The following is a 27,001-nucleotide window of genomic DNA, read 5'->3' as shown; positions in this document are numbered from 1 at the left end:
ATCGCCTATTGTATCATCATCTACCAAGTTGCACACTGAGTAGTCCCAGTCTTTGCTTTTGTAAAAAGTGTTCATTTGAAATCTTGGCAGGTGTTATACATCTCTAGGATTGTGTCCTGATACATTTCAGCTCATTTCTTAAACACACACACGCCACAGAAGTTCCTTCAGCACTGTGTACCAGATCTTATTTGCTCTTCTTTAGTTTTGTGTTTTAAGGACGCAAGATGTTTCTTTTGAAGTACCATTCAAATGTAATTTTTTATTAATAAATTCAACCTTTTTGTAAATGCATTACATTTCAGTTTTTATAGCTGTGAATGGATGTTAACGACTCTGTGAGACTCATCCCATATAGACATACACTCACTTAACAAGAAAACAATTCCCATGGCTTTGTATCTACTTGGCAGAGAAAGAGTAACAGAACTTGGCTCGGGTCAGCAATTAAACTGTTTACTGAATCTGAGAGGTCCGTGAACATACATATCCTGACATGGCTTGTCTTTGTTGTCGCTCTCCAACAAAGTTTAAGCCACAATCTGTACTATTTATGGTTGCTAAGATTACTTGTCCTTGTGTGATATAAAGATGTAGGAATTAGAGTATGTTGAACAACTTTATCAACCCCAAGAATGAACAGTATTAGGTATTTTTGACCTATTCCTCTGATTCAACATCTGTTAATAATTTGTTTGGGACAAAGCTAAAAATAAAGTGTGAGCTGGGGGCCATTTTCAGGCTCCTTGCAAAGCTCGATAGCCTGCAGAGTTCTGGGCCCTTTCGGGGCTAAAAGGAGGAAGAGACTATGGCTTAATGTTTTTATGCCAAGAGTGTGCCAAGCTGTCATCAAGGCAAAGGGTGGCTACTTTGAAGAATCTCAAATATAAAATACATTTAGAGTTGTTTCAAAGGATCGGATCCTTTTTTAAAACTTTTTCTCTCAAGTAATATGATACACCCAAATCTAACTGCCTGTAGCTCAGGACCTGAAGCAAGGATATGCATATTCTTATACTTTTATTTCGTACCATTTGAAAGAAAATAATTTCTAGCTGCCATCCATATTTTTCCATTGTGCTGTGATGTTTCAAAAACCTTTATATTCTCAGAGTATTATTATATGATTGATCGATTGGTTGACTTTTCCAATCACACAGCAGTGCTATTTGCAGAGTTAGTTGCAAGTAAATGTCGCAATTTTTCAGCCTTTCCTGTGCCTGCGACCAAAAACAAGCTGCATATGGGCATTACCACAACAAGTGATCTAATGATCTCTTCGCAGCACAATGTGCAGAGTTGGGATGGTTGTATCCCCCATCTATAACATTATAATCGTTGCAAGAATTTTGTGTAATAATTTAAATAGAAAAACTCTACATTTTGAATCTGTCATCATTTTGTGTATCAGTTCATAAACCATGTGCCATGGAATCGGTACATCGAAAATCTCCCAACTATTTTGCAACCTTTATGGTGCAGCTGTGAATTTTTTGGTCCTTAAATTAAACAGGTATACTTTTATTTGTAAAAAAAAAATGTATTTAGCCAATTTTGCTCTTTAATGCTGGGCCGACAAATAAATTCCTTACCTTCTCCACGTTCCACTTGCCTCCTCCGTGTTTGCGGTAATGCTGCAAACAATTCGTTGTCATTTTGGATAGAGCAGACATTTCCACATTTCCCTACAAGCTATGGGTATTGATCATATTCCGGCCTCTAATAGAAAAGGGGACCATCTTAAACAGTTAACCCATGGGGAAAGTTTTTGGATTTACAAACTACAGGCCACTAAATACCCTGGTTTAAATGTAGATATGGATTTACAAACTACAGGCCACTAAATACCCTGGTTTAAATGGAGATATGGATTTCTCACCCTTCCTGTAGGGTCGTGATGGGTCCATTTGCTGTCATCTAGTGGACATTTTGCTCAATTGGCCTCAGCTATGGTTAGACTGTGGTTCCTGTTTTGCTGTGTTCTAGTGTACTACGGAATATATACATTTCTTATTATTGACACTTCGCCCAGTCATATTTAAGGTTAGAACTACCTTTTAGTGTTCTGATACTTCTAGTTTGGAATTGTATTTTTATGATAACATTGCTACAGTATTTCACGTTTTAATGTGTATAGTATTGCTTACTTAGTGTGTCCAATCAATTGTGTAACCACTCCCTCTTCCAATTAGGGCTAATTGAAAAGCTGTTAAAAAAAGGACCTTGTATTCCTTTTTTTGTACTCCCTGGCGAAGGCCATGCAGCCGAAATGCGTCAGTTAAAAAAAACAACTTTTTTTCTATTGAACATGCCATAGTAAAAGGCATTTTAATAAATTATATGAAGAGTGCCTTGGTCCTCCTTTTTGATGCACTGTATGTAAATTGAAATCACCTGAGATCACAATTTTGTTATAATTTGGATGAATGATAAACAGAAATTCTGAGAAATCAGCTAAGCAAAGTGGGACATGGCTTTCGTGGTCTATAGAGGGTTTCGACAAGCACACATAATTGTCATTTTAACAATACAGCATGATGTTTTAAGTAACTGAGGTGACCGACAGATGTCCCTGCCATTTAGAGCATTTGAAAAATAGTGACTGTCCCTCCACCTTTTTTTTCTCTCCCTTGTCTCAAAGAATTTAAAAAAAGCTATAGTTCGGTGAAGCTTCAATAAGACAAGTTTCAGTTAGAAACACACAGTTCTAGATTGTGCTCTGAAATAGGTTTTATTAGAGTGATCTAACATTAAATAGTCCCATCCTTATGTTGACAGGGATGCCCTGTCTTTAAGGAAGCTGCCTTGAAACAGTTAAAGCAACAGGCACAATATTTCTCACATTTGATCCAGGCTGTTTTTGTTGTCTAAATAACACACGTGTGAAGCTAGCCACAATAAGGATTAACCACAATAGAGGAATTTGCCATTCACCTTAAAAAACAAAAAGGGGGGCAGGGGGTAGTGTTAATGGTGAATATACTGAAGACAGGGCAAACAAAACACACAAACTGTCACATGCGCACATGCCGTGTGGTAGCAGAGAAAACAGTCTATGACTAAGGTGACTGGAGTCTCTGACAAGTTTATGGGCTTTCCTCTGACACCGCCTATTATATAGGTCCTGGATGGCAGGAAGCTTGGCCCCAGTAATGTACTGGGCCGTACGTACTACCCTCTGTAGTGCCTTACGGTCAGTTACCATACCAGGCAGTGATGCAACCGGTCAGGATGCTCTCAATGATGCAGCTGAAGACATTTGAGGATCTGGAGACCCATGCCAAATCTTTTCAGTCTCCTGGGGGGAGACTGTCTTGGTGTGTTTGGATCATGATAGTTCGTTGGTGATGTAGACACCGCTCCACTACAGCCCCATCGATTAATGGGGGACTGCTCGGCCCGCATTTTCCTGTAGTCCACGATCAACTCCTTTGTCTTGCTCACATTGAGGCTGTCTCGTCGTTGTCGGTGATCAGGCCTACCACTGTTGTGCCATCAGCAAACTCAATGATGGTGTTGGATTCGTGTTTGGCCACGCAGTCATGGGTGAACAGGGAGTACAGGAGGGGACTATGTACACACTCATGAGGGGTCCCAGTGTTGAGGATCAGCGTGGCAGACGTGTAAAGCATTGCTGTGAATGAAGCATTTCTGAATATGAGTCCTGTATGTCCTGTAGGTCCTAATCTTATTTTTTAAGACTTTGAGAGTATGGAAACCCAAATCACTCTAAGTCACAATTGGCCTGTAAACACTCAGGTTGTACAACACATTTGACAAGGTTAGTTATAATAAAAAATGTTTTATGAGTTTGTCTGCACACCCTTTTTTTACATAATCATGTCAAATTTGTTGTAAGCTACATCAGTTGTACAACCTGAGAATGTACAGGGCAGATGTCTGCAAAACATTACCTTGAATTAATAAGCAATAGTCTATCGTACACCGTCTAACTTTTGCTGTCCCCTTTTGGTTTGGAGTGGGACAACAGCATTACGTTCAATGAGTAGGGCAGGGGCATTCAACTCTTACCCTTCAAGGTCCAGATCCTGCTGCTTTTCTGTTCTACTTGATAAGTCATTGTACACACCTGGTGTCCCAGGTCTAAATCAGTCCCTGATTAGAGGGGGACAATGAAAAAAAGCAGTGGAACTGGCTTCGAGGTCCAGAGTTGATTGAGGGGAATAGGCGATTTACTTCAAACCATGAAATCCAAATGTAACAATCAAATATTTGTGTAAACAAGCAACAACTAATGCAGTGGTGTGCTGCCTCATAACTATCAAGCTGAACAACCAAAAAAAAGTTAGCCTAGCAACTGGTTGCAACATATGACACAATAAGTACTTTTTATTTTACTGAGAAGCTAGTGCCTTTTCATATTCTACACAAATGCATTACAAAAGCCATGATTTACGTTTGACATCGTAAACATATCCCACTGGGCACAGACATAAATTCAATGTCTATTACACGCTGTTGTTTCAATGTCATTTCATATAAATGACGTGGAAACAATTGAGTCAACCAGTGTGGTCCAGTGGGATAATATTCAAAACAGGTTAAGCTGGTTTACCCAAAGGAAACACAAGACCCCTTTTAAATCAGTTGCAGATTAAGTTAAACTGCATTGGGGATTAATTCAGAATGCTTATGCTATATTGGAAGTGTGAATCAAGTTTAAAAACAACACCACAATGAGCTGTTTTCACAGACATTGTTCTATATTGATGCCAAACCACACCTATAACAGTGTTAACATTCTGAGAGAAGTCACATTGTGGTGTCCCTATCTGTCATTGATTGAATTGGAGCCTTGATGTCAAGCATATTGGCACAGTATTCCAATGCATCTCAGTCAAAAAAGGCAGTGTCCATTTTAAAAACCCTCCCTTAAGAAACAATAATTGTTGTTAGAGTGCAGTAGAACTGCAGTATGCTGCAAATACTGCGTCCAAAAATAACACTATTTTTACTGCAGTAATTTTGCAGTGTAACTACAGTTAAGAGTGCAGAATAACAGCAGTACACTGCAGTTAATTCAGCAATTATTTTGTCCAAAATACCAGTCGACTGCAGTTTCAAAACTATTTTTTTTTATATAAGGACTGCTGTCGCTAAAGAAAAGGGAAGAAGCACCATTTTGTTGTGAAAAACAAAGGCACAGATCCATGCTACCATGCACACGACTAAGGCCTCTCTTGTTGGAGGGATGTTACACACAAACGTTATGTACAATGGGATACTTATGTACAGTGCATTCTAAAGTATTCAGACCCCTTGACTTTTCCCACATTTTGTTCAATTACAGCCTCATTCTAAAATGGATAAAATATATTTTTTTTCTTCAATCTACACACAATACCCTATGACAAAGCAAAAACAGATTAAAAATAAATACAGATTTCCCTTACTTACATAAGTATTCAGACCCTTTGAGATTCGACATTGAGCTCAGGTGCGTCCTGTTTCCATTGATCACCCTTGAGATGTTTCTACAACTTGATTGGAGTCCACCTGTGGTAAATTCAATTCATTGGAAATTATGATTTGGGAAAGAACACACCTGTCTACTGTATAAGGTCCCACAGTTAACATTGCATGTCAGAGCAAAAACCAAGCCATGAGGTCAAAGGAATTGTTTGTAGAGCGCCAAGACAGGATTGTATCGAGGCACAGATCTGGGGAAGGGTACCAAATAAATATTTGCAGCATTGAAGGACCCCAAGAACACAGTGGCCTCCATCATTCTTAAATGGAAGAAGTTTGGAACCACCAAGACTCTTCCTAGAGCTGGCTGGCAGGTCAAACTGAGCAAATCATGGGAGAAGGGCCTTGGTCAGGGAGGTGACCAAGAACCTGATGGTCACTCTGAAAAAGCTCCAGAGTTCCTCTGTGGAGACTGGAGAACCTTCCAGAAGGAAAACCCTCTCTGCAGCACTCCACCAATCAGGCCTTTACGGTAGTGGCCAGACTGCAGCCACTCCTCAGTAAAAAGGCACATGACTGCCCACTTGGAGTTTGCCAAAAGGCACCTAAAGGACACTCAAGAAACAAGATGCTCTGGTCTGATGAAACCAAGATTGAACTGTTTGGCATGAATGCCAAGCGTCACGTCTAGAGGAAACCTGGCATCAGACTGGGTCGATGGTTCACCTTCCAACAGGACAACGACTCAGGTGTGCCAAGCTTGTAGCGTCTTAGCAAAGAAGACAAGGCTGTAATCGCTGCCAAAGGTGCTTCAAAAAAGTACTGAGTAAAAGGGTCTGAATACTTATGTAAATGTTATATTTTTACTTTATTTTTTATAAATTTGTAAACACCTGTTTACACTTTGTCATAATGGGGTATTGTGTTTAGACTGATAAGGGAATTTAAAAAATTAAAATAAGGCAGTAACATAAAATATGGAAAAAGGGGTCTGAATACTTTCTAAATGCACTGTACATGTGCCTTGTCTCAATGTACCGTTTAATTAATAATTTCAAATTTAAGGATATGTATACGTATTTATTTATAAAATCACTGACTATAATAGTTTGGAAGACAACAGCTGTATCATAACACACAATAAATAGTTTATTTGAACAGTCCTTAGAGTTAAAAGTAAAACAATAACGAAAATACCTCTGAAAAGTGTTTTGAACAATCCACTGTCTCAATGGAGGTTCAGGGTTAGGACAGAGACTGTGTCCCCTCTCGTCTCATACACCAGTGGTGTCCCCATAGTCCTTGTTCCAGCGCACATACAGGTCCAGCGTCTGCACTCCACCAATCAGGCTTTTATGGTGGCCAGACGGAAGCCACACCTCAGTAAAAGGCACATGCCAGCCAGCTTGGAGTTTGCCAAAAGGCACTTAAAAGGACTCTCTGACAGTAGTGAGAAACAAGATTCTCTGGCCTGAATGCCAAGCGTCACGTCTGGAGATCACCGTAGCAATGGTGCCAGGTTAAGCATGGTGGTGGCAGCATCATGGTGTGGGGATGTTTTTCAGCAGCAGGGACTGGCAGACTAGTCAGGATCAAGGAAAAGATGAAGAGGAAAATACAGAGAAATCCTTAATGAAAACCTGCTCCAGAGCGCTCAAGACCTCAGACTGGGGTGAAGTTTCGCCCCTAAGCATACAGCCAATAGCTGTGCAGCAAAGCTCCCCAACCAACCTGACAGAGCTTAAGAGGATTTGCAGAGAAGAATGGGATAAACTCCCCAACTATAGGTGTGGCAAGCTTGTAGCTTCATACCCAAGAAGACTCAAGGCTGTATTCATAATATAGCTAGCTATAACAAGTTATAATTAACTGGCTAGCTAACTAGCGTTAGCAGTGTTTTCAATGGTGGCTTGTGCAGCAGCTAACCAGCTAGAAAACAACAGAACAAAAGTATAATTTTGGATTCGAAAACTAGTCCAACAGGCTCTGCATTTCAGGAATCACAATCGTAAGTAACCCTGGTGCACTGATAAATTATTTAGCCATTTAAACCATTTATTTAAACAATTTATTTGTTGATGAAAACTCTGTTTTTGCAACTGCAGTCATTGGCTTCCTTGCATTTCAAATGTGACCTGGTCGGATTGGATTCTGGTTAGTGACGGTTGTTATCCAACAGAGCGCTGTGATTGGTTGCACAAATATTCTGTGGCGGGCTTAGCGAAGGGGCAATTCCCACCCCATCCTCTGCATCTAATAACTTGAGGGAAATTCTATCAAATGCTCATACCCTGACTACACCGCTCACGTCGCGTGCGCGAGCATTGCAAAATAAATGTAGAAATATATTATTCAATTATTGCACACACTGCTCGCGTGCGCCAACGAGCGTCTGCGTTGCCAAGGGCTAAAATAGAAGTCAGTTCTATTTGTGACACAGATCGCGCTGCAAGTCCTGCCTCTCCCATCTCCTCATTGTTTTATAGAAGCAGGTACCCACGTGCCATCTCATTGGTTATGAAAGACGGAAAGATGAATGAGGTCAGTGGCGGTAATACACCAAATTTATGAAAGTTCCCAATCGCAATATTAAGTCCAGAAGAAAAAGCCTGGAAGGAGGAGAGATGACTAGAAATGATTTGGTTCACCGTTTTGTGTGGATTAATTGTCGGAGTAGAAGACCTTCTGCATTTCAGGAAAAATAACAACTCAATATTTATATCCCAGGACAAATTTGCTAGCAACAGCAAGCTACCTAAATAGGACAAATTAGCTAGCAAGTGCAAGCTGGCTAGCTAAATCGCCACAAATGTGCGTTATGATATTTTAACCTGCGTGTCGTGATCGCGTTTGGTGTGGGGGGGACATGATCGCGTTTGGTGTGGGGGATAACTTAATAATAATAATATAATAATAATAATATATATATAATATTAATATATGTGTATGTATTTAATATATAATAATAATATATATATATAATAATAATAATAATAATATTATAATAATAATAATAATAATAATAATAATAATAATAATATATATATAATAATAATAATAATAATATTAATAATAATAATAATAATAATACATTTATGCACGATGGCGCAGCCGGTTTACGTGTCAGTCTGCTCTGGTCGCGTCTGGTTTTCCAGGGACCTTAACAAAGAGTCAGCATACTCAGCCCCAGCTATTATGAACTCAAACCCTGGTCCCTATGACTAATTCAAAAATGATTATATGAAAAGGTTAAGGTGATGTCTCTAGATGTTACATTAAGGTTGTTTAGTGTTTTTACATCACTTTTCAATAAAAGTTAATAAAAAAACTCATGGCTTTTTTAAAAATTAGACACACACACACACACATACATATACATATATACACACACATATACATATATACACACACATATACATATATACACACACATATATATACACATATACATACATATATATATATCTTGCTAAACAATCTGAGCAATTGTTTTAGTATAAAATAATATAAATAAATAACAACTTGAGCATTTGCGAAAAAAGCACATTCGTTGCACAAATGTACCTTACCATAAACAAACATCAATGCCCTTCTTTAAATCAATACACAGAAGTATATATATTTTATTTAACCTGCATATTTAGTTAAAATAAATGCATGTTAGCAGGCAATATTAACTTGGGAAATTGTGTCACTTCTCTTGCATTCAGTGCAAGCAGTGTCAGGGTATGTGCAACAGTTTGGGTCTCCTGGCTCGTTGCGAACTTTCTTCTTAACAAAGGCCATAATTAATTTGCCAGAATTTTACATAATTATGACATAACATTGAAGGTTGTGCAATGGAACAGCAATATTTAGGCTTAGGGTTGCCACCCGTACGATGAAATACGGAATGGTTCCGTATTTCACTGAAAGAATAAACGTTTTGTTTTCGAAATGATAGTTTCCGGATTTGACCATATTATTGATCAAAGGCGTTTGCGAGCAGCTCTTAGCAGTGCTTGAAGCACAGCGCTGTTTATGACTTCAAGCCTATCAATTCCCGAGATTAGGCTGGCAATACTAAAGTGCTTATAAGAACATTCAATAGTCACAAGTATATGAAATACAAATGGTGTAGAGAGGGATAGTCAACACGTCATAATTTCTATAATAACTACAACCTAAAACTTCTTAACTGGGAATATTGAAGAACTGGGAATATTGAACCACCAGCTTTCATATGTTCTCATGTTCTGAGCAAGGAACTTAAATGTTAGCTTTTTTTACATGGCACATATTGCACTTTTAATTTCTTCTCCAACACTTTGTTTTTGCATTATTTAAACCAAATTGAACATGTTTCATTATTTGAGACTAAATTGATTTTATTTATGTATTATATTAAGTTAAAATAAAAAGGGTTCACTGTTCATTCAGTATTGTTGTATTTATCATTATTACAAATATATATATTGAAAAATAATAATAACTTTAAAAAAATAGTCAAATAATAAATAAATACAAAATCGACCAATTAAATCGGTATTGGCTTTTTTTTGGTCCTCCAATAATCGGTATCGGTATTGAAAAATCATAATCAGTCGACCTCTAATTAATTAATGAATATAAATAAATAAAATATATATATATATGACAGCTGTCAAAATGATTGGCAACCCTAAATATTTTTATAAAATCATACAAAATTATATTTCATTTACATTCAACTTTTTTTAATGAATCTCATTTTAAGCAACTGTATTGTGTCCTTCCATGGCATCTTGTTTCAATAGGGTATAACAATGAGGTAACATGCATGTAAAATCCCATTGTCATCCGTCACCATGTGAAAATTCACAAAACAAAACCGACAAATGGTTGTTGAACATCAAGTCAGGCAATGGGTACAAAAAAAAGCTAAAAAACAAAAACTAAGAAGTTTCAAACTTGCCTGGTATTGGAAAAAAAGTGTATCTTGTCCCCACACAGTAAGGAAGATAGTTTGGGAAGCAAAGAATATTGAAGGGCTAAAGTTGGAAAATTACAGAACTTGGTCACTTCTTGGGGTCACCAAGTCTCCAAATCTACACTTAGATGCCACCTCCATGCCAATAGGCTCTTTGGAAGGGTTGCCAGAAAATAGCCTTTATTGAGAGCAACCAACTAATGTAAACTCCTGGAGTTTGCTAAACGGCATTGACACTTGGATTGGAACGCTTGCTGTAGTCAGATAACACAAAAATAAAGCTTGGTATTGAAAGGAGGAGAAAGGAAGAAAAAAATAACCTCATACCTACTTGGGCTGGGAATTGCCAGGGACCTCACGATACAATATTATCACAATAATTAGGTGCCAACGATATGTATTGCGATTGTCATGATTCTACATGTATTGCGATTCAAAACTGTGATTTTATTGCGATTCTATGGTCCAAACATATTGCTCACCACATATCTGCTACAGAGTGACAAGATGGAGCCATGAGAAAATGAGTTTTGATCAGTCATGGAAGTTAATGTGCTGAAAACAAATTGGCTGTCTATTTAAAAAGTCAATATTGGATGTTATGGAGCTGTTTTGCTTCCACTGGTCCTGGGGTCCTTGTTAAGGTCAACGTCATCATAAACTGTAGCAAGTACCAGGACATTTTAGGCAAAAATCTGGTTGCCTATGCCAGGAGGCTGAAACTTCAACGTAAGTGGATATTCCAGCAAGACAATAACCCCAAGCACAACATCAGAATCCACAATGAAATGGTTAACTGACCAAACAAATCTATTTTGCAATGGCCATCTCAGTCTCCGGACTTGAACCTCATTAAAAACATGTGGCTTGAATTGAAGAAGGCAGTCCATAAGCGCAGACCAAAGGATATCAAGGATCTGGAAAGATTCTGTGTGTGCTCTCCAGGGGGGTTTCTAGCAGCATGTAAATCTTGGTGGGGCAACAAAACAAACAAAAAATGTGGGACGCATCCCAGCAAAGCCACTACACAATACATTAATTGCACTATAACGCTGACAAATGATGCCCACAAACTGTTGGGACTCTGCTGTTGGGGGCCTAACACCTTACCACTGCTACACCTGGCTTTCAGCGGAGCCTTGTCTGGCAGTGAAATTGTTCATCCAGCCTCATGTGGTTTCTACTGACAATTGAAATGTACAAACTATGGCATAAGGGGGCGACAAGCGGATAAGAGGCAATCCGTAATTTTGATTAAGACATTAATGAGCAAGCGACGAAGGACGTAGTCAGTATAACTATTTTTTCAGCACTTTTGAAATGTACAGTGACAGAATTCAGAACATTGGCCGTTCTTACAGTACTGTACGACAAGTCAGAACCGTAGGATAAACAAAGGGGGCATATAAACAGAATGAAAGCTCTTACAATATTCAATGACTACATTTCTCTAAAACTGGTTAAAGGCTTCATGTGCACCACCAAGTTAGAACAGTAGGTAAAATTAAGAGCTGAAAATATACCACATTTTTAGGGTGAGGCACATGGGCTACTAACAGCTTACTACTTACTGGACTCACCCTGTGAAGGTGGCGCAGCGGTCCTTTGTGGGCAAATTTTGTCATCAAACTTTGTCATCAAAGTCTGGCATTCTCTGGATTTATGATGGGAACTCAAACAAAAAATAACACACAGCCACTCCATTGAATAGCAGGCAAACGTTAGTGGTTGCTTTGCAATGCTTGCAGTTAGTCACTGATTCCTTCCAAACGACTGATTGTTGAATTTGTGATTTCCAACTTGTTGTGTAATCTTTATGGCCGATGAGCACTGATACGTTTTATCTATAATTTCTCTTCATTATTTATCTTCATATGAAAAGAATTTGCCAGTAGATTGTCGACTTGATTCATGATGATGACTGCTAGCTAAGACTTTGAAATTAAGATGTTGACATGATCAATCCAATCAAAGCTACTGTACATATAACGTGATTTACATAATTTTATCTGTGGCCAGTGACCTTGAGCCTTCTTGGAAGGGCACTTGTAATAACTCCACGGCAGGACCCAAAGGGCTGAAATTTTGGATGTCTACCCTTACTAAGGACATGAACTTGGCGATGGCGTAGTGTCCCCATGAGTGACAGAACACTGAGCCAATCACGGCACAATGCTCCTATTTTCTGCTGGCTCGCCCCACCACCAACAGGAAGCACTGAGCTAGGCTGAAATACCTGCATTTTGGAGCTGCCTTACCCAAGAAAACAAAAAAAAGTGACCATGTGTGTATGTATGCAGCTTTATTAACTGAATGACATATATTTTTTTTACATTGTTTGCAAACTGATATATGATATGTATTAATGCCAAAATAACATGCAAAACAGGCAAGCCCCCCCAAAAAATATATGGATAATATATATTTTCAAAACAATTGCTAAAAAATGTGGGGCTCAAAAGAGCCCCACCTGCCTTGAATGAAGGGTTGCCACTGGTGTTCTTCAATCTCATAAAACATTTGAGAAAAAGGCTCAGTCCCATAGGGCGGCGCACAATTGGACCAGCGTCGTCCAGGTTTGGCTGTCATTGTAAATAAGAATTTGTTTTTAACTGACTTGTCTAGTTGAATAAATAAAAATGTTTTTAAATAAAGTACCATTATCCAAGGGGAGGGTGCCGGACTATTGAAAACTATATATTTTTAAATGACTTGTTAAAGAAAATCTTTCACTGAGCAATTGTATTAGCATACAATAATATAGTTTTGCTCATCTTTATCTAGGTTGCATATAATTTTAGACGTGACTGTATGTCATTCTGAAAGCATAGAGAGATAGCAAACATTTAAAATATAACATTATGTCTCTATTCTTCTCTATATATTAATATATCTATTGAAATCTCTTTATTTATCCATCATTTTGAAAGGATTACAGTGAACAAAACATGTTATATTATAAAGATATATGGATATCATGATCTATCGCTATATCTAATGCTCTATCAACTACCTATTGTACAATGTTTATTTATATTATGGTAAAGGATATCTAAAAGTACATAACATATTAGGTAGGTTTCCAAGTCAGTTTACCTGGCTAGCTGTGACAGTTCTTTATGTGCGAGAGGATTTCCGTGCTTCTCCAAAAGGTTCTTGACCAGTTTTAGCCGTGTCTATACACAACACACAATTATATACATTTTTGCAGGGAAATTGTATGGGGAAAATGTGATTTGTTTACTGTATGGCTACAATTATAAATTGAATGAATAGGTTTCTTAACATACCTCTTCTGTTGGTAAAGCCACGTACACCCGTTTTGCAAATCGCCTGTGAATAGAAACAGTTTGAGAACATGTACCATTGGGTATGCCTTGAAGACTTAAATGACAATTCCACCACTTTATAACCAGTTATTATGCTGTTAGGATACACTGAGTGAACAAAACTTTAGGAACACCTGCTCTTTCAATGACAGACTGACCAGGTGAATCTAGATGAAAGCTTTGATCCCTTATTGATGTCAGTTGTTAAATCCACTTCAATCGGTGTAGATTAAGGGAAGGATACAGGTTAAAGGATTTTTAGGCCTTGAGACAATTGAAACATGGATTGTGTATGTGTGCCATTCAGAGGGTGAATGGGCAATACAAAATATTTAAGTGCCTTTGAATGGGGTATGGTAGTAAGTGCCAGGCGCACAGGTTTGGCTGTGTCAAGAACTGCAACGCTACTGGGTTTCACACACAACAGTTTCCCGTGTTCACACAACAGTTTCCAGTTTCCCCAAAGGATATCAAGCCAACTTGACACACAACATGGGCCAGGATCCCCGTGGAACACTTGACACCTTGTAGAGTCCATGCCCGGACGAATTCAGGCTGTTCTGAGTGCAAAAGGGTGTTCAACTTAGACCAAAGGATGTTTGTACAAAACATCCTATGGTCTAAGTTGCACACAGTGTATATGAACTACTGTAGGATGTTTTAGCATTTTTTGTTAGTCATACTGCAAGCCCAGATGAAGCTTATCATAAATTAAGTGCATTTCACATTCCTTTTGGGTTATAATAATATTCTTATAATGCTTGCATGAATAGAATTCTGAATATATGTTAATGTCATTGTAACCAAGCAACTGCATTACACACAAAAAAAAGGAGTTAGATGCTAACAAATGCTAACCATAAGTTACCGTATCTGATGGTTAGCAAGTATGCTAGCTAGCCCAACTAATACATCAGAAATACGTTTTTCCAACAATCACAGTCGAGTTAAACATAGCGACTCTCTTAAACAAATGTCCAAACAACATGTAGGCCTGTTAAAACATTTATTAAGACATTTACAGGCAAATCACTATGGAATCCTAGTCTCTCATGGCTAAGTAGCTAACCCTGCTGCATCTGAAATAAAGTGTTTTCAACAATAACAGCCAAATACAGCCTGTCCAAGTAACCATCCAATAACACTGTAGGCCTATTAGAACTACTAAAAAGTACGACATTTATAAGTAATTCACTACAAAAATATAGGCTATTTGGAAAAGGGCGGAGCTGCTACTTCATCGGTGATGGCCGAAGTGGTTTTGCCAAATGGAATCATGGTAGTTCGAGCCTTGAACAACAGAAAAATATTGGAGTAAGCCAACAAAATATCATTCTATAGGTTGAGCGTCACCTTGCAAGTAAAACATTTTAACCGCCTCCCTCATGACAGCGAAGAGAAAAAAATGTATGTTTTGAAGTTCATTTTTTGGAGGCGGATAGAAGATTTAGCAATTTTGTAACTCACTTCATACAATTATACACATTTTTCCATAGGGTGGAGGAATATGATAACTGATGATCAAAGGGCCCACCCCGGTTGGTAATTTGACCATACTACAAGTTTAGATAGCTGGCCACTAGACTAACTTATCAATCTAAAACATTTAAGCTGACGTACTAATTTAGTTACTGGCGATGCACAACCACATAAAACAATTATATTATTCTAACTCTCAACAGTAAGTTGAGACACCGACTGAGTTTCAAAATACATTTTATTTAGAGAAAATAAATATTGGTCCAATGGCCTACATCGCTGTATTAGACGAAGACAACCAGAGCAACACATAGCAGGGAGTTCGAATAAGATCATGATCTATAAAGAGTTTTTACATTTTATTTAACCTTTATTTAACTAGGCAAGTCAGTTAAGAACGCCCGGGTTTGGCCTACCCCGTCCAAACCCGGGCGACGCGCTGCCCTTTGACTCCCAATCACAGCCGGATGTGTTTCAGCATGGATACAAACTAGGGACTGTAGTGACGCCTCTTGCAGTGCCTTAGACTGCTGACAAAATTACACAAAAAAAACTGTTTATGACATCACTAAATACTTTATAATAACAAACCAAATGTTAAATGTGGTGGAGTTGCCCTTTGACAGTGCTACCTCGTGGCAGAGAGACCTTAACTGAAAAGTAAACCTGGATTGTGTTCAGTAGGCACACAAAAATGGGTAGGGCGGTACTGCATGAACAACTTGCATGTTTTCCATTGCAATACCCTGTGTCCAATTGAAAATAACCGTGCATACTAAAAAAAAAAAACTGGGCATCCCCTGCCCCAGCCACACTGGCCTACAGTACCTAAGAACAGCTTCGTCCAGCTCCTGAGGTCTGTTGGTGGCTCCCATCACCAACACCCGCTCATCCCCACCAGACTGCACCTGAACACACACACAAATAAATACTATTGGCAGAAACAGATTTAATGTGGAAGATGCAAAATCTTTCTGCAGGATATGGACAAAAGAATCCAATCAAACTGGTTGGTCGCGTACACAGTTTAGCAGATGTTATAGCAGGTGTAGTGAAATTCATGTGTGACTAGCTCCTAAACAGACATGGCTGGTTGCAGGATGTGGCCAACACACAGAATCCCTCCAGGGACAAACATTGTATACACGTGTGCATACTCTCATGAACTTATAAAACAAAACAAATAAACAGGTCACAAAATTAACACTGGAACACACATGCATGCATACGCAGAAACACACACAGGGAGAGACCTCCTTACCCCATCAAATTCAATCAAGAACTCAGTCTTGAGTCGTCTGCTGGCATCATGCTCTCCCACTCTCCTCTCACAGAGTAAACTGTCAATCATCTGTGTGGGGTAAGTAACTGTAGTCATAATCTGAATGGAAGGGTCCCATTATCCTAGTATTCTATGCACAGTCGCACACTCCATTTCCATCAGTTATTCAATAGAAAAGTCTTGCCAACATGCTACAATGCAACTTTCTTGCATACAATATCTGTGCTTATTATTAGATTGCAGGTAATGAAACATCATTATCGTTATGTGCTTTCTTGACCAGTTCATTGCAGTTACGCATTCATCTAACAAAGTCAGAGTTACCTATGAAGATGATCGAGGGTTGCAGTTCTCTGGCGACGGCAAACAGAGCTCGCACCAGCTTTTCTCCCTCCCCCACCTACAGGGAAAGACCAAAAGAATAGTGAGTGTACTCTTTTTCCACAAGGGTCTACTTGAAATGACTGATATATGGTTGTTTTTCTGCTAAACTCAGCTGACTAAGTTGCACTGGATAAGAGCATCTGCTAAATAACTAACATGCAAAGAAATGTAAAATGTAACAAATTAAAGTGTAAAGAGATCTCTACGCTAATAATGTACTCACATATTTCGAGGTCAAGCTGGCTGCACTTATGTTGAAGAATGTGGCGTTGGACTCCATGGCCACTGCTTTAGCCTATCCGTAAAAGAAAGAGCAAAAATGTCAAATGCAGAACATTATACTTATTTTGAGATATTTTTAACGATATGCTCTATAATCCTTAAATCCATTCTTTTTCTGTTCGCTTTGTTTTAAATTTGATAACATATCCAAATTCCTGCTCTATAGAGTCACCATTTGTTTTAATGCAGGTCAGACACATTTTGTGAGATTGAGTACATGAATGATGGCTAAACTACATTCATAATGGATAATGCAATGTTGTATGACAAAAAACCCCACAAAATATACATTTCCACGGATTTAGCCTATCCTTACATCATTCTGTGCCATCGGTCATAGTACTCTACTGTCAAAGTACTACCATATAAAATGTACTTACAAATTTAGACCTAAACCAAGCTCTACTCTTGGACAAAGCATCTTGTAGTTAGAGGATGTCTCAACCAGCTAATCCAGTGAAAGGACTATAGCCACTGTCTATATTAATTATATTAGTCTTGTATTATAAAGATTTTACAAATGCATCGTTTTGTGCATTTTCTATGACAGTTATGTTATATCATGATCACTTGTGATCTTTGTGAGCCTAACCAAGACCCACTCTCCTAATATTTTCTCATTCGGTCTCTTGCCACATGGCACTGCACCACACTCACCAGCATCGTCTTTCCGTTGCCAGGAGGACCGAAGAGCAGAAGGCCTCGTGCTGGAGCCCTCAAGCCTGTAAACAACTGGAAAAATAAATCTACTCAGCACTTTTTCATAGTCCCTAAGTTCAAAATTACAGAGCAATACATAGTAATTTATTGATTCTGATAGGCTGATTTAACATTTACTGTATACATACAATATGAAGTGGGTAAAACTGTACATAAACATGACTAAAGTTACCAGTGTTCAATGACTATGTACATAGGGCAGCAGTCTTGAGTACCTGGTGGTAGCCAGCTAGAACAGTGACTAAGGTTCAGGGCAGGGTACTGGGCGGAGGCCAGCTAGTGGTGACTGTTTAACAGTCTGATGGCCTGGAGATAAAAGCTGTTTTTCAGTCTCTCGGCCCCAGCTTTGATACACCTGTAATGTCTCCGCTTTCTAGATGGTAACGGGTGAACAAGCCGTGGCTCGGGTGGCTGAGTTCCTTGATTTTCTTGGCCTTTCTGTGACACCAGATGCCGTAGATGTCTTGGAGGGCAGGCAGTGTGCTACCGGGTAATGTGTTGGGCTCATCGCACTGCCATGGATGGCACAATTGCCTTACCAGGCTGTGATACAGCCTGACAGGATGCTCTCAATGGTCCATCTGTCGAAGTTTATGAGGATCCTAGGGGCCAAGACAAATTTCTTCAGCCTCCTGAGGTTGAAGAGGTGCTGTCGTGCTTTCCGCACCACACTGTCTGTGTGAAGGGACCATTTCAGGTTGTCAGTGATGTACATACTGAGGAACTTGAAGCTTTTGACCTTCTCCACTGCGACCCCATAAAAATAAAAAAAATCCTGGCATCACTCTGCCAGGGCTCATCATTGTTGGTAATCAGGCCTACCACTGTTGTCGTAACATGACTGAACAAGGCGTTAATGGCCCACGAATAGTTTTAGAATGGCTTGCGACATGGTTTAAGAATGTAAAATGCAGCCCACCAATGGAGATGCATCCAGCTGCAGCGCCAATGTGCAATAGAAGGGAGAAAAACATAGCGCCGGTAATATGGTCACAACTTTCGAACGGTTTGGGCTGGAGACAAGCGCTTTCTTTGTAGTAATGGTGCAACCGAAGCGCTGGCTTTTCAAGGTGCACTGGTGCTACAAAATAAAAATTCCCTCCTATAAAGCTTGAACACATTTGCTCGTATCCACGGTTCCCCCTTATTCATTATGATTGAAAAGTCAAAACCGATCCTAGATTAGCACTCATACGCTGAGACACCTTTGTAGGCCATCATTGTAAATAAGAATTTGATCTTAACTGACTTGCCTAGTTAAATCAACAGAACAAAAAAATACAGACCATTATGTTAGGACTGCCCACACTAACGGTTGCTGCTCAACATTTTTACTGACGATGTTACTGAGAGGTGATACTTTGTAAGAGGCTGCCCATAACAGCCTGTGAAAAGACTACCATATACTCTCCATTGTCCAGTGAATTGCTGTTCCTCTCCAATCTCACCTCTGGCCTCAGTGCAGGAAGGATGACTATTTCCTGTAGGGCCTGCTTAGCCAGCAATGTCCTCGAACCTCACTGATGAGCCACTGGAACACACACACACACACACAGAGACTGGTCTGAGTGCTCATTCCCATACAGAAATAAAGACATACTCAACTCTGCCTGGGTTGTATAAATTAGGCAGCAAAGACAGACTGAAACAGGCAGGCAGAACCTTTCAGTGTCAAAACGTTATAAAAAGTGTGCCCTATTGAACATGACCCAGGTCAAGCAGTCAACATCTATTGTGTTCCAAACTGAGACACCTTGCAAAGCACATGCTTTAAGTCCAGTGAATAATACATAACACTCCAAATCATTGTCTTTCACCTGTCTATGATCTCGCTGAGGATGAGGTTGGCAAGCTTGCTGTCCACATTCTTCAAGTTCTTCATGTCCCTGTTCTTCAGTGGGGACATAGATGTGAGAGTGGTGGTGGTGGGTTTACAGCCCGCTTTACCCTATAACAAAATAACCATGAATTCAGATTTGGTTACGATTTTAAACAAGCTAATCTCTTGTGATGATGATTGGAAATTCTCCTATTTTATTAAGTTTGTTAATTTTGTCTTCCTTTCATTAAAAATAGATATAGACTGGAGATGTTCTTTTAGTATTAGTTTTTTTATTCCAGCTATTTTATAGTCCATGACTGTGGTGCTAGTCTAGGATCAGTTATTCCATTCAGAGCATAATTAATCAAATTTACCGTGACAGGGAGGAACTGATCCCAGATCAGCATTCCTACTCTGAGACACTATCAATATGGGCCCTGGACTCTTGGCTTGATGTGGAGTTAGTTGAGGAAAGACAATCTGTGTCTCACCTGGTTGCTGTTGGACTGGGGGCCGGTCTGTGCTGTGTGAGACTGCTGGAGGGCCCACTGAAGCTGGGGGAGTGCTGGTGGCCCCCGTGGCCTGCTGCCAAGGTTTTTTTGTCCGTATGCTTTGGTCGTGGGAGGGAGTGACTGGAGTGAGTGGTCAGGGAGTCCCTCTTTTTGGGTACAGCTCCACTTACTGCCAAGAGCAAGGAGACTGTTAGAACAATCAAGATTAATGATCGATGATTTATCAGTATGGTAGTTTTAGGACATTTAATTAAGCTGTGTGTGAGCTAATGTCCCTTCAGTAGAGGCATAATGATTCTCCAGGCCTGATTTAGTCTTAGACTGTGTGAATCTGAACAGGTCCAACAGACTTCAAACTTCAAAGATGAAATAGGAACAAACAGGAAAAGTAGGGTTGGGGGTAGATCAATTTCAATGATGTATGAAGAGAATAAAGCCAGAAAAACTGGAATTCCTGAATAATGAGGAACAATGACACCCCTGAAAACAACACTTTTAAGAAACCAGTCATGACAACTGAAAGCAGATTCCCAGTAAGCACCCACCTGAGCGTAGATGCCCGTTATGGTACGACTGGTTTGAGCTCTCTGTATAGATGTCTCTCTGAGCTGGCCCTGAACACAGCTTTGCTATACAACAGGAATGGCAACAACAAAAACAAAACGAAATTGGGAAACGGAATAGGAGAAGGGAGAGAAAAGGAAATTATATTAAAATAAACAAATAAGATAAGATGATTCTTTAAATGGGGGACAAACAGCAATGTTTGGAAGGGTGCCTAAGTGAGGTTGTCATGCCACATCCAAAAAAAGAGGCATATGGGGTAGGGCTGAGAGGATTGTCAGTGTCTTGGGCAGCAAAGCCAAACATAGCAGCCATATGGTCTCCTGAGTGGCGCAGCAGTCTAAGTCACTGCATCTCAGGCGTCACTACAGTCACTGGTTCAAATCCAGGCTGTATCACATCTGGCCGTGATTGGGAGTCCAATAGGGCGGTGCACAATTGGCCCAGCGCCATCCGGGTTTGGCCGGGGTAGGCCGTCATTGTAAATAAGAATTTGTTCTTAACTCACTTGCCTAGTTAAATAAAAGGTTAAATAAAAATACATTTATAAAAATTCCAAACAGGACGAATCAAAACACCAAGAGTAGGGTCCTGTTCATTAGAGAAATGTTTTAAAACATTCTGCAAAGCAAAAGGAAAATGATAATTTCTTATTGGACAAGTCTTTGTTATCTTAGGTTTGGTGCCTGATGAACATGACTCAGGATAATGTTACAACCAGCTGTGGAACGACGAGAAGCTTCTAAAAGAGCTTTGGGGAACCACTGAGTGGATTTTTACCCTAATTTACTAATTCTGTCATTTAAAGGAGTAAATCCTGTTTTGGGGTGTCCATTACAGGTTTAATAAAAAGGTACTGGAGTATTTAGGGCTATGAATATGGGAGCAAATAACTTACATAAGTTAATTTGTCCCAATACTTTTGGTCCCCTTAAATGGGGCGACTATATAGACTGCTAAATAGTTCACCAAATAGCTACCCGGATTATCTGCATTGACCCTTTTTGCACAAACTCTTCTTGACTCTATGCACACACAATGGACTCTAACCACAAACTCACACATACAGTACTGCCACTGCCACGCCAACACACACGTACACACAGGCACATATTCGCCACAAGCATCACATACGCTGCTGCTACAGTCTTATTTATCCTGTTGCCTAGTCACTTTACCCGTACCTATATGTACATACAGTATCTACCTCAATTTCCTTGTACCCCTGCACATCCACTTGGTACTTGTACCCCATGTACATAGCCAAGCTATCATTGTTCATTGTCTATTTATTCCTCCTTGAACTTTTTTTCCCTTCCTATTATTCTTCAATTCATTGTTGGGAAGGGCCCGTAAGTAAGCATTTCACTGTTAGTCTACACCTGTTTACGAAGCATGTGACAATTAAAATGTGATTTGATTTAAATATTGAATTTGAATATTAAAACTAAATGCAATATTCATTTAATTCAGTTTCAAATCTGGAAATTCAAGATCAATATATGAATTCAATGATTTAATTTGTGCATTACAAATTCAAAAGTATTTCATTCAAATTCAATATCCTTAAACAAATTCAAAATTATGGAATTCAAATACAATTTCTGTTGGCACCTAAATCAGTCCATACAAAGCTAACAGTATCTAAGCTAGCATGATGAAAAACAACAAATGTCACACAATCAACATGCATGTAGCCATTCAGAAGGTGCCATGCGGTATCAATGTGGACACGGAAGGCAAGACCTTCAAATGTGTCCATATGCTTGATTCTCACCTAAAAGCTCCAGGCGATCCTTTGCCATGATCAGATTGGTGATCATCTTGGCCTGTAGACGTTTATCACGTTCATATTTCTCGCCTGGAAGAGAAGAGAGATTAAAAACAAATCTATTAGTAAAATAGCTGTATTCTTCCTTGGTTTCCACTACTGATTTTTAGTGTGTTGCTATAGCAGAGGTCTCCAACTCCGCTCCTATAGTTACTGGATATGCAGGTTTTTGTTCCAGCCCAGCAGCCACACACTAGGTGCTTACAATAATCAGCTGAGCATGGTCTTCAATCAGGGCCGCGACTAGCTGAACCATGTGTGTTAATGCTAGGTTGAAACAAAACCCTGCATATCACTAGCTCTCCAGGAAAAGGAGTTGTTCAGGAAATCCTAGGTCCTAGGGAATACAAAATACAGCAAACGTGTGCACAGTCAACTCACCGTTTTCAGCTACCTTGATCGCGATGCCCCTCTCGAGCTCTGCGATTCCGCGTCTGTACCACTGGACTGCCTGTTCCTTGTGCACTAGTAACACACAAACCACAAGTCGGGACAGTCAGACGGGCACAGAAAAAAAGCAATTTGAGGTACAACATACACGGAAATTGCTCACAGTCAAATAAGATCCAACAAAAGTCAATGTAAAAGGATGAGATATTTAGCACTTTTGCAGTAGGCTAAACATCCTTTAGTGTACAATACACATTTGCCATGTACCAGTCTACATATTTTACATGATTTATGTGTTGCATAAAGGTATAGCATCTCAAGAGGCATTGGAAGAGTAGTAAAAAAAAAAAAGGTGCATGACAGTCAATCATGACCTCAAACAAGGGTACAGAGACTCATGGATCAATCAGTGCATAAACCATAATGAAGTGAACTATAATGAATCATTTCACATGACTGACCCGGTCTCTTAACACTGCTCCAGGCCAGAGGGGTTTAAGTCATGGGACTGATTTTCATAGCTGTGGGAATATACAGCATATCCACTCCTTATGAGTGATTGAGTATTATTGAGACAGGGGCTCCCTTAATCCCCAAGGCAGGCAGACAGACCCTAAAATTCTACTGGGTTCAGCCGAGTTGCGTTCAATTCTTTAAATTAGGTTGCATGCCCTGATCTATGTATTGCTTTAGGATCTTAGCTATATGAGAAATGCCATTGTATCCTCTCTAGCCACTTAAGGACAATGATAGCTGCCACTCTGGCCCTCCCCATTTCAATATAGCAATAAATAAGGTGGATTTGACTTACACTTCAAACCACCACTCATCTCTACCGGTTTAGGTTACTTCGGGGCATGATATAGGCCAGAGCCTTTAATTGCAAATAAATAGAGGGATGTGATATACAGTGGGGCAAAAAAGTATTTAGTCAGCCACCAATTGTGCAAGTTCTCCCACTTAAAAAGATGATTTTCATCATAGGTACACTTCAACTATGACAGACCAAATGAGAATTTATAAAATCCAGAAAATCACATTGTAGGATTTTTAATGAATTTATTTGCAAATTATGGTGGAAAATAAGTATTTGGTCACCTACAAACAAGCAAGATTTCTGGCTCTCTCAGACCTGTAACTTCTTGTTTAAGAGGCTCCTCTGTCCTCCACTCGTTACCTGTATTAATGGCACCTGTTTGAACTTGTTATCAGTATAAAAGACACCTGTCCACAACCTCAAACAGTCACACTCCAAACTCCACTATGGCTAAGACCAAAGAGCTGTAACACGCCAGGGACTCAAATCCTGCAGTGCCAGACGTGTCCCCCTGCTTAAGCCAGTACAAGTCCAAGCCCGTCTGAAGTTTGCTAGAGAGCATTTGGATGATCCAGAAGAGGATTGGGAGAATTCATCTGACCATATGACAACCAAAATATAACTTTTTGTTAAAAACTCCAACTCGTCGTGTTTGGAGGACAAAGAAGGCTGAGTTGCAGCCAAAGAACAACATACCTACTGTGAAGCATGGGGGTGGAAACATCATGATTTGGGGTTGTTTTTCTGCAAAGGGACCAGGACGACTGATCCGTGTAAAGGAAAGAATGAATGGGGCCATGTATCGTGAGATTTTGAGTGAAAACTTCCTTCCATCAGCAAGGGCATTGAAGATGAAACGTGGTTGGGTCTTTCAGCATGACAATGATCCCAAACACACCACCATTGCAACGAAGGAGTGGCTTTGTAAGAAGCATTTCAAGGTCCTGGAGTGGCCTAGCCAGTCTCCAGATCTCAAACCCATAGAAAATCTTTGGAGGGAGTTGAAAGTCCGTGTTGCCCGGCAACAGCCCCAAAACATCACTGCTCTAGAGGAGATCTGCATGGAGGAATGGGCCAAAATACCAGCAACAGTGTGTGAAAACCTTGTGAAGACTTACAGAAAACATTTGACCTCTGTCATTGCCAACAAAGGGTATATAACAAAGTATTGAGATAAACTTTTGTTATTGACAAAATAGTTATTTTCCACTATAATTTGCAAATAAATTAATTAAAAATCCTACAATGTGATTTTCTGGATTTTTTCTTCTCATTTTGTCTGTCATAGTTGAAGTGTACCTATGATGAAAATTACAGGCCTCTCATCTTTTTAAGTGGGAGAACTTGCACAATTGGTGGCTGACTAAATACTTTTTTTGCCCCAATGTAGGCTTAGCCTTCATTGAATAAGTCATGACCTTTTCAATGAAGGCTAATCCTATATCAATGAATTCCAGATCTAATTCCATTTATAAGCTAATGTCCAACCATGATAAAAAAAAGTAGGACATTTAGATAGACCAAAACAGGGACTAGGAATGCCCCATCTTTCTGTGAGACTAACCTAGATTTCGATAACCCAGTCGTTTTTTCAAAAGATGTGGGTCAACAGTGCTGCATACTGGGGGATTCCTGTTCAAAGTGATGGCATTCTCCACACTCCCAGAGGTAGAGCAAAGCGTTCAAAAAAGTCCAAAGCCCTCAACCAGGCCCTTTGTTCCGTGATGCCAAAACCATTTTCTCTCCCCATCCCATCACAATGGTGTTACACAGGGAAACGGGATGTCTAATATGGGAGGGGCCTGGTTGAAAAAGAGCACAAGGCTTTCTACACTACAGTACAGGCCTACTCCAAAAAACAGTGGTAGAAATATACTCTGCATAATGGCAACAGAAGTGATGGCTGCGGTTTTACGATCTCCTAACCTATTGTGTGTGTTTTTTATCGCATTCTTTTACAATTATTTTGTATGTAATGTTTCTGCCACTGTGTGTTATTACTCACCCCGTACTGGAGGAATAATTTTTCTTCAATGAGTCAGACGGGAAGGATTTACTTCAGAAGCCCGACAAGGCCCTCATTATTCGCAGGACAAAGAGACAGAGCTATAGGGGACGTAGATCTGGGTGCCTTTTAAGGATCTGACACCGAGCGGTAATCTCCCTTTTCCATCGGTCCCATTAGCCAGCATACAATCAATGGTAAATAAAATAGACGAACTACAATCACGTACAGTTGAAGTTGTAAGTTTACATACACTTAGGTTGGAGTCATTAAAACTCGTTTTTTCAACCACTCCACAAAAAAAAATTGGTTAGAACAACTACTTTGTGCAAGACACAAGTAATTTTTCCAACAATTGTTTACAGACAGATTATTTCACTTATAATTCACTGTATCACAATTCCAGTGGGTCAGAAGTTTACATACACTAAGTTGACTGTGCCTTTAAACAGCTTGGAAAATTCCAGAAAATTATGTCATGGCTTTAGATGCTTCTGATAGGCTAATTGACATAATTTGATTCAATTGGAGGTGTACCTGTGGATGTATTTCAAGGCCTACCTTCAAACTCAGTGCCTCTTTGCTTGACATCGTGGGAAAATCAAATGAAATTAGCAAAGACCTCAGGAAAATTGTAGACCTCCACAAGTCTGGTTCATCCTTGGGAGCAATTTCCAAATGTCTGAAGGTACCACGTTCATCTGTACAAACAATAATACGCAAGTATAAACACCATGGGACCACACAGCCGTCATATCGCTCAGGAAGGAGACGCGTTCTGTCTCCTAGAGATGAACGTACTTTGTTGGGAAAAGTGCAAATCAATCCCAGAACAACAGCAAAGGACCTTGTGAAGAAGCTGGAGGAAACAGGTACAAACGTATCTACGTCCACAGAAAACAAGTCCTATATCGACATAACCTGAAAGGCCGCTCAGCAAGGAAGAAGCCACTGTTCCAAAACCGCCATAAAAAAGCCAGACTGGGTCAGAAGTTTACATACACTCAATTAGTATTTGGTAGCATTGCCTTTAAATAGTTTAACTTGGGTCAAACATTTTGGGTAGCCTTCCACAAGCTTCCCACAATAAGTTGGGTGAATTTCGGCCCATTCCACCTGACCCACTGGGAATGTGATGAAAGACATAAAAGCTGAATTAAATCACTCTCTACTATTATTCTGGCATTTCACATTCTTAAAATAAAG

The 27,001-nt window shown here is 39.6% G+C and overlaps 1 pseudogene; it reads right to left on the bottom strand.

Annotated features, from left to right (window-relative positions):
* Nucleotides 1-27,001, bottom strand: part of LOC135520310 (spastin-like) — a 39,651-nt pseudogene that overhangs the window by 7,388 nt on the left and 5,262 nt on the right.

Source organism: Oncorhynchus masou, chromosome 4 (assembly GCF_036934945.1).
Source record: "Oncorhynchus masou masou isolate Uvic2021 chromosome 4, UVic_Omas_1.1, whole genome shotgun sequence".
NCBI lineage: Eukaryota > Metazoa > Chordata > Actinopteri > Salmoniformes > Salmonidae > Oncorhynchus > Oncorhynchus masou.
This window is presented reverse-complemented; position numbering and strand designations above follow the sequence as displayed.